The following is a 13,992-nucleotide window of genomic DNA, read 5'->3' as shown; positions in this document are numbered from 1 at the left end:
GCAGAGGGGGAATCGGTTTGAGAAGACGATGTGAGGATTGGGTCATGCGATGGGGAGATTGGGTCATGTGATGGAGGGCTTAGAATTGGGTTTGTGTTGGGTAAGTGTTGGCATGGGTTTCGGTCCAAAGAGAGAGATGTGATGATGGGAAGTGAGATGTGGGTGGGTTGAGCGTGATTTAAGTCTGGTTTGAGAGACTTTAAATAAGGACATGAATTTTCATTGAATATGACATCTCTTGATATGTACATCCTGTTGGTTTGAACATGAAGACATTTGTAACATTTGTGAATTGGATTGTACCCAAGGAATAAACATGAAAGTGAGCGAAAATGTATTTTGTAATTGTTATAAGGTCGGAGATTTGGCCAACATTTGGTGCCAAAGATTTTGAGAAAAGTATAATCTGGTTCTTTTTTGAAGATTAAAAAATGTGGTGATTTGTTTTGAAGGGATGGTGATGGAAGGAGATTAATGAGGTGTGATGCAGCGTGAAAAGCATCGGACCATAATTTTTATGGGAGGGATGTCGTGGCAAGGAGAGCTAAACCCCTCTCAACAATATGATGGTGCTTTCGCTCAACCACACCATTTTGTTGGTGAGTATGTGGGCAAGAGAGTCGGTGAGAAATTCCTTGAGATTTAAGAACATTTGTGAGGGGTCGGAATTCACCCCCCTAATCGCTTTGGACATTTTTTATTTTTGTATCAAGTAGTCTTTCAACCAATTTTTGGAACATTACAAATGTAGATGTTGCATCTCCCTTAGAGGTTAGAGGATAAAACCAAATATATATACTATAATCATCCACAAAGGAGATATAGAAACAAAAACCACCATGTGATATATAAGGGGAATGTCTCCAAACATCTACAAAAATAAGTTTCAATGGTCCAGTTGACCAATTAACAGAATGGGAAAAAGTAAGTTGCCGACATTTGGCAAGTGGGCAAGTAGAACAAAAAAACTAGGCTTAGTGGGAACAAAAGGCAAACACTTGGTGTGCAAAATGTTTGAGACTAGCCTAAGTGAATGATGGTCGAGGCGATGATGCCATTGACTGATTGTAGTCCTTTCACCAACAAGAGCCACAGAAGAGTTTTCAGGAATGGCTGGAGGAAAATGATAGAGCCCGTTATGTGTTGGACCTTGAAGTAGAAGACTCCCCGTTTGTTTGTCCTTCACACAAAAAAAATAGTCATGAAATTCGAAGAAGACATGATTATCTTTACAAAACTGATAAACAGAGATTAAGTTTTTGATGATTTGTGGAACATGCAGCAAATTTCGTAAGAAAAATTTTGTAGAGGAAGTTGAGAGTTGAGAATCACCAATGTGAGTGATGGGTAGGCTAGATCCATCACCAACTTTGATTTGTTCAGGTCCCGGATAATGGTCAGCGTTGATATTGAGATTGTTGAGGTCGGATGTGAGGTGATTTGTTGCATGAAATGACTAGAAAACAAAGATGCTTTTGCAAGGAAATATTTTAACTTTTCATTGAAGAAATTTGATTGTATATCAATGCTGTATATATACACAAATAATGAGCTGTTGTGAGCTATCCTAGACCTTACTGCAAACAGTAGGCGTGCATACAGTGAGGTGGTGCTTGGCAGAGTTTGTTATAGTGCTCTGTCAAGGCCCAACAGATTTTACAAAGAAACAAAATTCACAACTTGTCCTATGTTATTCTTGAAGGTTCTAGAGAGGCTGCTGACTTGGAGATTCCTTGCAATGTGCTTTGTGCCGTGGATGCCAGGCTGGATGCTTTAACAAGATGAACACTTTTTGAATCCAAACAAGATCTTAATCTTAAAGAGTACAAGTCTCGCGCACTTATTTTATAAACGTATAAGAAATCTAATAGTCATTGTTAATGCCTTAATTGGCACTATAGATCGGAATGGAGGAAATAATCATTCTCAGTTCACGATAGTGATTTAGGCGTCGATACGGTGCTCCTCGTGTTTATACATAAAAAAAAAAACAAATATAGGTTCGGTATAAAAGATCGACTATGTCCACATATTATTTGGAGACAAAATCCACTATGATTGGTGATTTTACAATCTCTCATGACCTTACATGTAGCTCAATACTATGGAATAATTTAGCTTAGGAGTAGAGAAGTTGTCCCTAGCTTGTCGAGAGTTCATCTTTCATTTGTAGAGATCTTATCATTTTATAGAGATTTATTTTCTTTCTTGGAGTAATAGATTTAAACTTGTCTTATGAAATCTTTTATTTTTAAGAGTCTAAGCCAACTTCTTTTGACTTATTTATTCCTTACCTTATAATTTCTCTGCCTTATCTCTTGAATTTATCTTTTATCTTATTATTAATGATAGGTTTTCAAAGGACCCAGTCAATTTATTCTCTAATAGTCATGTAAAAAAATCAGTACTTTTATGGCGAATCCCACCTTTAAAAAAAAAAAAAAAAAATTATACTAGACTTACACATATTAAAATTATATATAATATTTTTATTGTGAAATTACGTAAAACATCAATAAAAATGGAATTTAAGATTCAGCATTGTTCCCATTTTAATTGAATAAATATCATATTTAAGTCTTTCAACTTGATATGATAGAATTCGAAGAACTGAAATGTTTTACGAAATATTTTATAAAATTTTATAGTGGTGTGCTCTTCTATCTTATTTTTTTTAAAAATAACGGTGGCATTGTTTATTACAGAATAATTATAAGAGGAAGTTAAAAAACATTAAAATAAAAACAAGAAAAATTGATGGTAGGATAAGGGTCATGTTAGAGCTACGACAGTGGCTCCGATCATTTCTACCAAAATATATATTTTTTAAAATTGTTTTAAATATTTAAAAAAAATTCATAAACTCATTAAAAATACTTCTTTTAATACTTATATAAAAATAAAAAATAAATCGAAACTATTTTGTGCTGCGTTTCCGGTAGGAGCAGCATTTCCCGGTTGGATAACGTAAAAAAAAAAAAAATTGTAATGCTACGTATGGGTGTTGAATAATTAAATTCTACCTAATTATTTAAAAAAAAATGAGATTTATTGTTAAAAAATTAATTTATTTTTATATAAATTTTTTATTTTTATTTTTATTTTTTTTCAACAACTACCGTCAAATTGTCAATACTGTTGAAAAAGACTTTCTCCACCGTCCTAGTAAAACTCACCTTTTTTTAATAATAAAAAAAAGAAAGCACAGAGAGGGAGGAAGGGAGCGCCATTGGACTGGAATAAACTCGAAGCTTTCAACTCCCAGTTGCTAGGTTGCTTCTGCTTTCATGTTTAACAGAGACGTCAAAGTAAATTATTTTATTTGTCAGCCAAAAACCCACTGATCTCTCCTATCTTTTAAAGTCTTGGATATTTTCTGGAGCCATGAGAAATTCCCTTCTCTTTCTTAACTTCTTAGCACTTGTTCTTGCTTGTACACTCAAGTTTCATGCTCATGCTGCTCCTCCAGGTTACCATGACCTTACTTCTCTCTTTCTCTCTTCCCTTTATTTAACAGTTTTGGTTAGATTGATCTGTTTGCTTCGTGCATGTACTCATTTTTCTTCACTTTAATTTTACTTTTGGCATCTTTTGTTCAAATCTTGTGCTGATGGTGCTAGACCCAAAGTGTAACTCTCTGTGTGTCGCTCTCCTTTTCTTTCCTCGTACTAATTACTGTTTTTCTGCTTTGATACTGAGTATGTTTGTTTCCTGACTGCTATTTAATAAGTTTTCTCACTGTTGCTTCACTTGTGTATTGTTTTGCATAAACTCAACAGCGCCATTGATCAAACATTTGTCATCTATTCTTAAATGGACCAGGGCATCCTCCAAAATTCCCCAATCAGGCTGTTTCAAATATTCTTCTTAGATGTATAATTGGAAATATATTTTTCATGTTTTACTTGCTAGTATTTATGTATTGTTGTTGTTGTTGTTTCAAATGTGTGCTTGCCATTAATCCCATTCCATATATCATATGGTATGTTTGATGCAGATGGGGATGTTCTTCAGTTTGAGAATGGATACCTGGTTGAAACTGTCGTGGAAGGAAATGAGATTGGAGTGGTTCCTTACAGAATCCGTGTCTCTGAGGATGGCGAACTTTTTGCCATTGATGCAGTTAATAGCAACATTGCTAGGATTACTCCACCATTATCTCGATGTATGATTATTCTTCTCTTGCTTACTACAACTTCAATAATTAGCTCTATTTGGAATTTGATCGTTTCAAGTTTAATTTACTTAGATATTCACCTATTTGCTAATTTTGCTCATAGGCCATAGCAATAACCATTATGTTCAAAATGAAGTCATTTCTATTTGTGTCTGCACCACTTGGTTGCTGGAAAGAATGCGTAAATGTACTTGTGGAGAAGGAAATACTGAACTTTCTTTTTGGAAAGGTGCAATGCTAAGTTATACACCCTAGATCTTTCAGTATTCAAGATCCAAGAAAATGGTGATAACAATTCAATTTGGCCTTCATACTAAAAACAAAAAATAATAGGAAAAAATAAAATAAGGAAGAATAAAAGACAAAAGAGAAAGAAAAGAAAAAAGCAAACTAGCTAAGCCTTCATACTAAGAAAAGAAGCAAAAATGAAAAAAAATGGAAGACAACTGAAAAAGCTAAGCCATGGCTGTTTAGTGGTCTAGTTTATTGGAGCTTCTCATTTATCAGACACAAAAGCGACATGAGAGTTTGTACAGTCTTCTATTACTTTCACCAGTTTTCATGTTTCCAAATGAAGGTTATTGCATGTGCGAAATTGAATTTTAAATGTTACAGGCTGATTGCCATGATATGTTTTCATATTCAGATTTTTTAATTTATATTTGTTCGTTTTTTCTCCTTGAACCTTTTGTTTTTGCAGATAGCAGGGGAAGGTTGGTTGCTGGGTCTTTTCAGGGTTATACAGGGCATGTGGATGGAAAACCTAGCGATGCTCGTTTTAATCATCCCAAAGGCATAACCATGGACGATAAGGGCAATGTGTATGTTGCTGATACCTTGAACCTGGCCATCAGGAAGATTGGGGATGCTGGTATATTAAATTCATGTTGCCCTGATAATTACAATTTACAGCTAGAATCTAGGCTATAAATATGCATTTTGGTGTTTGATAAAACTCGAATAGCTTCCAAGTTTTGGATTTTATTTGTAAGTGGCAAAGTAGAATATATATAAGTGTTACATCTATGTAGCAATAAAGAAGATTGAGGTTATTGTATTAGATTTTCTGGATCCTTTCTAAAGTTGAAAACTTTATCACAAATTATTCTTTGAAGGGAAAAACAGTGGATGCTATACAAAAAAAGCATTGCTGAGGTTGAAAATTATTTGCAGGTGTGACAACCATTGCTGGAGGGAAATCAAATGTTGCAGGGTACAGCGATGGCCCATTTGAGGATGCGAAATTCTCTAATGATTTTGATGTAGTATATGTTCGGCCTACCTGTTCTTTGTTAGTTGTTGATAGAGGAAATGCTGCTCTTCGGCAAATCTCTCTCAACCAGGAGGATTGTGATTATCACTATAGTTCAATTTCTGCTACAGGTTTGGATCCCTTATTGTTGGTTTGTTCTTAAAGTTAAGCTTCATTTATAAAAAAGGTGGAGAAAAGATGTTACTCTCTTTGTGACTATTACGACCATGGAATCGGCATGGTTATGCATTGTGTCTGACCCCCCATGATGGTCATCTTAATGTACCATAAGTATGTTATAAAATAGATAATCTATAAAATAGATATATATGTTCATAAATACAAAAAAATGTTTTTTGGAGGGAGAGGAATGATAGAAGTTTTGAAGGTTGTCAAAAAGGGTCAATGGCTGGAGCTCAAAAGAGACTTTTTTTTTTAATGGTAGACTGAACATTAGCCACCATTTGCAATGTGTATATAACAACTAGATGTACCAGAATTATGAAGAATGGGCTTATTTGTAAACAAAAAGCTTTTGTGATGTCACATTGCCCTGCATTCTGCTTTCTATGTTTAGTTGAGATATGGGCCCCTCATTTTGTTTCTTCAAGTGACAACATTTGTGATTAAAATTTGTCTTTTTTTTTTTGGTCGTGCTATGGCTTGTTTTCAAGAAGTAAGCCATCTTCATATGTTCTTAACATTTTTTTACCCTTTTTTCTTTCAGAATTTTTAATTTTTTTTAGAAAATTTCTTAATATGGATATCTCAGTAAGTTGTATTAAAATTCAATTGGTATTTTGTGTTATTTCGTCATTAATGCTTTGATTTGCATTACCGGTGTACTCTTGAGATATGCTCATTCCGTATGAAAAAAACTTCACTCTTTCCTTCGATGTCATGGTTGAGGCTTTGCTTGCATTGCCACATGGTGATTGTTAATGCCTTAATTTGCACAACAGACCGGAATGGAGGAAATAATCATCCCCGGCCTACGTTGGTGATTCGGGTTTTGATACGGTATTCTTCGCATTCATCCATAAAATAAATAGAAAACACGCAAATAGAGAGGCACAAAGATTTACATGGTTCGGCATAATGCATACGTCCACGGGTTGTTTGAGGGGCGAAATCTACTATAATGAATGATTTCACAATCTCTCATGGTCTCATATATCTCACAATACAATGGAGGAATTTAGGGAAGATCCTTTGGTGTTGCTGCGTGTGGTAGAGTTTGGGCGTATGGAGCTTTTGTGGTGATTTTGTGTAGAGAGCTTCTATGGAGTTCGTCATCTTTGTGGGGGATCTTTTCCTTACATAGAGGTCTATTTCCTTGAAGTAATTGAGTCTAACTTGCTTTGTGAAACATTTTCCTTTTAAGAGTCAAAATCTCTTTCTTTTTAGAAGTCTGAGTCAACTTAACTATCTCTTCTTGGTTTTATTTCTTTTGACCTTATCTCGAGACTAAATTATAGGTTGCTGATTTGACCATTACAATGACTAACTTTGGATGTTTTGGCAGATGTGCTTATGGTTGTTGGTGCTGTCTTGGTTGGATATGCTACATGTTTGCTTTAGCAAGGATTTGGGCCTTCATTTTTGTCAAGGATGGTATCTCTCTTTCAATCAATTAAGTAAAGGATAGAAACTTCAAATGCTTATATAATTGTTCCAACTTCAGTCTTATACAAAAAAAAAAAAAAAATTTACTTTTCTTTCTTTTCTCTGTCTTGTCCACATCCAGACCTCATTTGCTTCGCAGATGCGATGAGATGAGATGAGTTGAGATTACAGTTAAAAGTTGAATAAAATATTGTTAGAATATATATTTTTAATATTATTTTTATTTTAAGATTTGAAAAAGTTGAATTGTTTATTTTATTTTGTATGCGAATTTGAAAAAGTTGTAATGATTAGATGAGTTGAAAGGAGTTGTGAAAACAAATGAAGTCTCAGACTAACTAAGCTTGCAACGTTATCACCAAGTTCCTTAACAATTTTAAGAGAACTTCCTACCAAAAATTAATTTCACTAAGTCTGTAAGGTTCTTAGCTCTTATTTAAAATTTGGTCTTCTGATTCTCTCTTGTGTGCAATTAGATTATTGGAGACGAAGTAACCCTTAAGGCTTGGCTCAAAGTGCTAAAGGCCTTGGGATTGAGGGGTATGCTCCTCCTAGGTCTAAGGTCAAATTTTTCTTAAGTGCAAATAATCTCTAGGGGCCATCAGACGAGAGATTTTTCCCTTGAATTACCCGAGGTGCACTTGTGGAAAACTTCTTGTCAAGGGGCTGTGCACCCTGGGATTAGTCGGGATGCTATTTCTAGACACCTAGTGCCAAAATAAAAAAAATAAAAAATAATGGAGACCAAGTAGCCTATGCTGTCATTTGTGTTGTCTTAATAATAATAATAATATTTTATTATCGCAGATGAGTTGAGATTAAAATTAAAAGTTGAATAAAATATTACTAGATTATATTGTTTTAATATTATTTTTATTTTGGGATTGGAAAAATTGAATTGTTTAAGTTGAGTCTAACATCAAAACACCCAACTCTCAAATTACTAAACTCATCTCCACTCAAAACCTCTTTACACTTGAGATTCACAATATTTTTCAACTCAAAATCTCATTTCACTAGTCCCTTAACACCTTAAACTCAGTTTAGATGAGTTTTACATAACCTCCTCCACTACTTAACTCACTATTATTCATAGGAACTGAATTCAGCTGAGCTCAACTCAACATCCAAACGCAGAGTTTGAATGTTGAGCTGAGTTGAGTTAAGTTGAGTTCTTTATGAATAATAGTGAGTTAAGATGATAGAGTGAGTTTTGTGGGGTCCACCTAAGATGAGTTTATTTGGATATTAAGATGCGTTTAGATGTATTTATGAGAAGTTGAAAAAAAGTTGTAGGTCCCACATGTAAACAAGTGTTGAATTGAAAAAGGTTGTGGGTCTCACGTGTAAAGAGACTCTGAGTTGAGATGAGTTTAGTAATTTGAGAGTTGAATGTTTGGATGTTAGACTTAACTTAAAATTAGACTGAAGCGAGTTGAACTCAGATGAATTTAACAACCAAACGGTGCTTTAGTAGTCTTGATTTTTTTTATTGGTCTTGGAGGCACAAACCATTGTATTTTTTTTGTTGAAAAGTAGATGCCCATGTAGGCCTACTTACATGTTGGCTTAACCCAATGAATTATTGATGCAGCAGCAACTTTCAAACAGTGAATATAAGGATCATTCAAACTAGGAAAAGTCCACTCCCATTGTGGAGAGCATAAAAGAGGAGTCGGGATGGCCATCTTTCGGGCAGCTCATCATCGATCTGGCCAAGCTTGCAGGCGAAGCATTGGCTGGCATACCCCTTTACTTCATGCCTTCTCGTTTCAAAACAGATAGCTCCAGGATTGGCTCTACTCCATTAAAAGACTCTCTCCGGATGCTTGAAGATGAAGTTGGGCCCATGTTAGTCTAGGGGTAGAGGACTCCTGCATCTCTTTCTGAAAATCGACAGGCCCATACTTCTAATAGAAGCGATAAATACTCCGAAACGAAGCCCCCAAAGATCAAATCAAACAGTTTTAAGGATTCCTCATTGCAAGCAAAATTCTTCAAAACAACAAGAGCATGCAGAATTTTATGGGCCAGGTGAGGCTCCTCCTTATAGCAAGTCTAAGGGTACGTTTGGGTGTTGAAAAGTATTGAGAAGTGTTGAGAATATTTGTGAATAGTTATGAGTAGAGATTGAAGTGAGTTTGTGGGTCCCATTGAGAGTATTTTGAGTTGTTTGGATGTGTGAAGTATGTTGAGTTGTTGACTTTTAAGTATGTAGTTGAAAAATGTGTGGGTCCCATAAATATTATAGTGATTTGATTTTTAATAATAAATATTATAATGATTTTATTATAGTGATTTTTTAATATTAATAAATATTGTAGTGATTTTATTTTACTTTTATATATAATAATGATAAATATTATAATGATTTTATTTTTAATTTATATATAATAATGATTTTATTTTTAATTTATATATAATAGTGATAAATATTATAATGATTTTATTTATATATATATAATAGTGATAAATATTATAGTAATGTTATTTTTTATTTATATATTATAGTGATTCTATTTTTAATTTATATATAATAGTGATAAATATTATAGTATTTTATTTTTTATTTATATATAATAGTGATTTTATTTTTATTTATATATTTTAGTGTTTTTATTTTTTATTTATATATAATAGAGATAAATATTATAATGATTTTATTTTTTATTTATATATTATAGTGATTTTATTTTTTATTTATATATTACAATGATTTTATTTTTTTATTTATATTTAATAGTGATAAATATTATAGTAATTTTATTTTTTATTTATTATATATTATAGTGATTTTATTTTTTATTTATATATTTTAGTGATTTTATTTTTTATTTATATATTATAGTTATTTTATTATAGTGATTTTATTTTTTATTTATATATTATAATGATTTTATTTTTTATTTATATTTAATAGTGATAAATATTATAGTGATTTTATTTTTTATTTATATATTATAGTGATTTTATTTTTTATTTATATGTAATAGTGATAAGTATTATAGAATGTTTGTGAATAGTTATGAATATAGATTGAAGTGGGTTTGTGGGTCCCATTAAGAGTATTTTAAATTGTTTGGCATGTGAAGTATTTTCAAAAGCACGAAAATACTTGGAAAGTGTTAAAGAACTTTTGGTACCCAAACATAGCCTAACTCCTAAGAGCCAGAAAGAAAGAACAAGGCATCGACAGGGAGATAAAAGTGGAGAAATGGTTTTAGAAGCGATGGGGGCAGCACCAAAGCCTTCAGTGATGAATGATGTGCATTATGGCGATCCAAAGTTTGACCATTATAATATCAGGGTAAGTATGGGTTAGACAATTCCTTCCGATTTTGATCAAACAGTTCAGTACCTTCCTTTCAAAGTTAGCTTATTTTCCACCCCCTTCTAAATGTAGTATTTTTTTTTTCTTTCATCTGATCTAGTCTGTAATAAAATCGATACTGTGAGCAAGGATATGTGTTTTTTTTGTTTGGAGATCAATGCAGATGAAGTTGAGCTCAGAGAAAATCTTGGTCAGGATGCTGCAACACTTGTTTGGAGCATTGCATGGACTATTGTCTTTCTTGGAGTTACATAGGTTATTGTCTGTCTTAGATTTAAATGGGTGTTTGATGTCTTTTGATAGAAGCCCAGAAATAGCATTGTTTTTTTTTGAACTGCAGAAATAGCATTGTTGAGAAAGCCTGCAAGGCTGCAAAGGTTGATGTTTGAGCTCTCTATTTTTGCCCCACTACAAAATATTGTTGTTAGTCATTTAAATATGTAAAATGATATATACAACCACGTGGGGGAATCGCGGTGTAACCGTGTCCCACGTGGAAAGAAATAAAAACGCTCATCCCCCCCTACGGCCCTACCCAAAACCTACTCACAAAGTTAATTCCTTCGTACGCCTCCTTCTCCTTCAACCTCTCTCTCCCTCTTTATCTCTGTCAAAGTAAACTCTAACCGATTACCTTCATTCTCTTTCGACTGTACATAGCATTTTTGTCAAAGGTGGCAATAACTAAGGAGATTTTCACTTGCCAAGGATGTGGAGGCTGAACCCTACAAACCTGTACAAGTCAAACAATATGAGTATGGGACGGAGCCAACCATCATATTCTCTGTTCTACATTTGACTTATACATCTTACTGAAAATTTTCCCTTTTCTATTTTTTTTTTCCGAAGAACCATGTGTCAATTATGCTAATAACTTGTTAATCAACTTCATTTTCATTTATTTATGATCTGCCAATTGAATGATTTTAATTTTCTTCTTTTTATTTTTTTCAAATATGCTTTTCAATTGGAATCTATAAACTTCATCATTGAGTGGTTTTTTATTTTCTTGAATGGATGTTTCCAGGGATGAGAACAATATTTGGGAAGTTTCTCGTGGAGATTGATAAATGGATGAAAAGATTTGACTGTCGTGTTGTTGTTCCAGTCTTTGGAGTGGGAAGGGATCCGTTTCTTCTGGTGTGTTTTTATTGAATCTTGATGGGGTTTATTGAGTGACTTATAAGCTCCCTTAAAAAGTACGTGCTTTGGTAGGATTTCTGGATGAAAGAAACATTTGTAGATGTTTATAGTCGAAATGCTGCAATTGGATTTTTTAGTCGAAATGTTGCAGTTAGATGGATTTCGAAATGGGTTTAGGATTTGGACGTTTCTCTCTTCTCATATCTCTCTTCTCACTTTTCACTCATTCTCAGTTTTCATTTATTTTACTTCTTTACTTCTGTCATGATGATGTGGCCACCCGGTTACGCAGCGGTTGTGCATAGCTGGTTGTACGAAGTAAAATTGTTTAAATATTAGTACAATAATAAGTTTATGCTGTCCAAAAAGGGTCATGCTAGCGAGCCGTTCAGCGTTTACCATTAGTTATAATTTTTTTTTATTTTGATTTTTTAAGAATTTTTTAATATTTTTAATTATTAAAAAAATATATAATTTTATTAATAGTCACTTTCTTAACAATTAAATAAAAAAAAATTTAAAATACATAAACAGCAAAATTGAACAATAAATTTAAAGGATTCCATTAACATTTTCCGTCCAAAAAATGCCAATATCTTGAGAAATGAACTTGCTTTGATGTTTGGTTGCCAGTAATATGTGATATTTGCAACAAAAAAAAAAAAAAATCTTTTTGTAAAATGCTTGCATCATCTTCATCCATGAGACCATTATGCCACATGGCATACCTGTCATGCCAAAATGTGTCCCAGAAGCCACAAGACCTTAAATAATGCCACGTAAAAAATGACCACATTAGTCTTAAAACCTAAAAAACACAGACTAAATTTAAACGAACGATTTTTAAAAATAAACCATTAAAAAGATTAAAAAAAAAAACATAATAAAAGAATAGAAAAAAGCAAAAACAAAAGTCAGAGCACTAGCATTGAACTCATCAAATGAGTCAAATCTTCAAAATTTGATGATTTTAGTTTTAAAATCCTGGCATTGGATTCACCATATGCTCAAATGTCAAGCTTTTAGCTACAGTACATTCATCTTCATCTTCAAATTTGAAGACTCATTATTCACACTCTATAATCATTATTTTATTTATTTAAATTATTATTTCTTAATTTTGAGCCACAATATATTTAAGTTAGGAAATAATAATTTAAATATTAAATTAAATTATTAATTAACATATAGTTAGTGTAATTGTCAAATATGAAAAAAATAAATTAAAAATATTATTATTAACGAAATAATATTATATTATTATTTTGATGAATATAATGGTTAATCTAATGTGAGGTTATGGATAGAGATGTTTTGGATTTATGAAAATATGTACTTTTTATCAAATTTTGAAGATAAAAATGATGAATCCAATGCTAATGTCACTAGGCACAAACAATTCTTAAATTTTGTAAATTTATCTCTTTTGTTTTTCTAATTTTTATTGTTATCATATTGCCCTTATGTTGCATAATTTTTCTTTTTTAAATGATTTAAAGACATTTTATTTGATTTTAAATTGTTTTTTAATCACGTGATATGTTGTGTCAGTTTCCCATTAGATTATTTAAAAATCCAAGAAAAAAAAACAAAGTTAAAATCCGAATAACAACGATGTAAAATAAAAATAAAAAAAAGATGTAAAATCCATATTACATGTAAATAAAATTAGTGGTGCTACCTCCACCGCTCCCAACTACCACTAAAGCCACCGTTAAGTATAATTCATTTTTTTTTTGTTATTTTTTAATGTATTTTTTAAATATTTTTTAAAAAAATAAAAAATTATAATATTATTAAAAAATATTTTCTTAATCATTAAATAAATAAAAAATTAAAAAATTACAGCGATAGAATAGAGCAGTGATAATAACATTTTCCAAATAAATTGCCTTCCGCTATAGAAATATGGAAGAGTCGATATACTCTGTAGCCCGAGAATGTGATAAGGTTATTTGTCCTTTATTTTTTTATTTTATATATTTAAATAGAGTAATATTAGAAATAAATTATTATAGTAATACATATTTTGTATTTACTGTATAGTTGTGTCTAATTGATTATTTTTAATACTTATTTAAAGAGATGTGTAGTTTACATGATGTCACATCATATGTATAAAATGAATATTTTTAATAGTGACTTCTATCTATATTTATTTATTTAAATATTTAAAAAAAATTACGAGAATCATTAAAAAAAACATTTTTTTAATCATTAAATTAAAAAAAAAATTTATATGGGAATCATCTCGAGACCACTAGCATTGCCCGACAATAATATAGAATACAGACGGCCGACCGCCATGTTTATAATCGTCCAATCATTAACTGAGAGATAATACCTCTCTACCTTTCTCCAATTTTTATTTTATTTTTTTTAAAAATTATCTGAAGGCTTTTGAAATTTATTTTTCGTTTTTTTTATTTATTTTTATTTTAAGAAAAATAATAAACACACTGA

General features: G+C 31.8%; 1 pseudogene; it reads left to right on the top strand.

Moving 5' to 3' along the window:
- The first annotated feature begins 3,242 nt into the window (after positions 1-3,242).
- LOC109012057 lies at positions 3,243-10,549 on the top strand (annotated as a pseudogene).
- Positions 10,550-13,992: the final 3,443 nt, after the last annotated feature.

Source organism: Juglans regia, chromosome 2 (assembly GCF_001411555.2).
Source record: "Juglans regia cultivar Chandler chromosome 2, Walnut 2.0, whole genome shotgun sequence".
In the NCBI taxonomy this organism is placed as follows: domain Eukaryota; kingdom Viridiplantae; phylum Streptophyta; class Magnoliopsida; order Fagales; family Juglandaceae; genus Juglans; species Juglans regia.
Note: the sequence above shows the minus strand (reverse complement) of the source record. Positions and strands in the feature narration are given on the sequence as shown.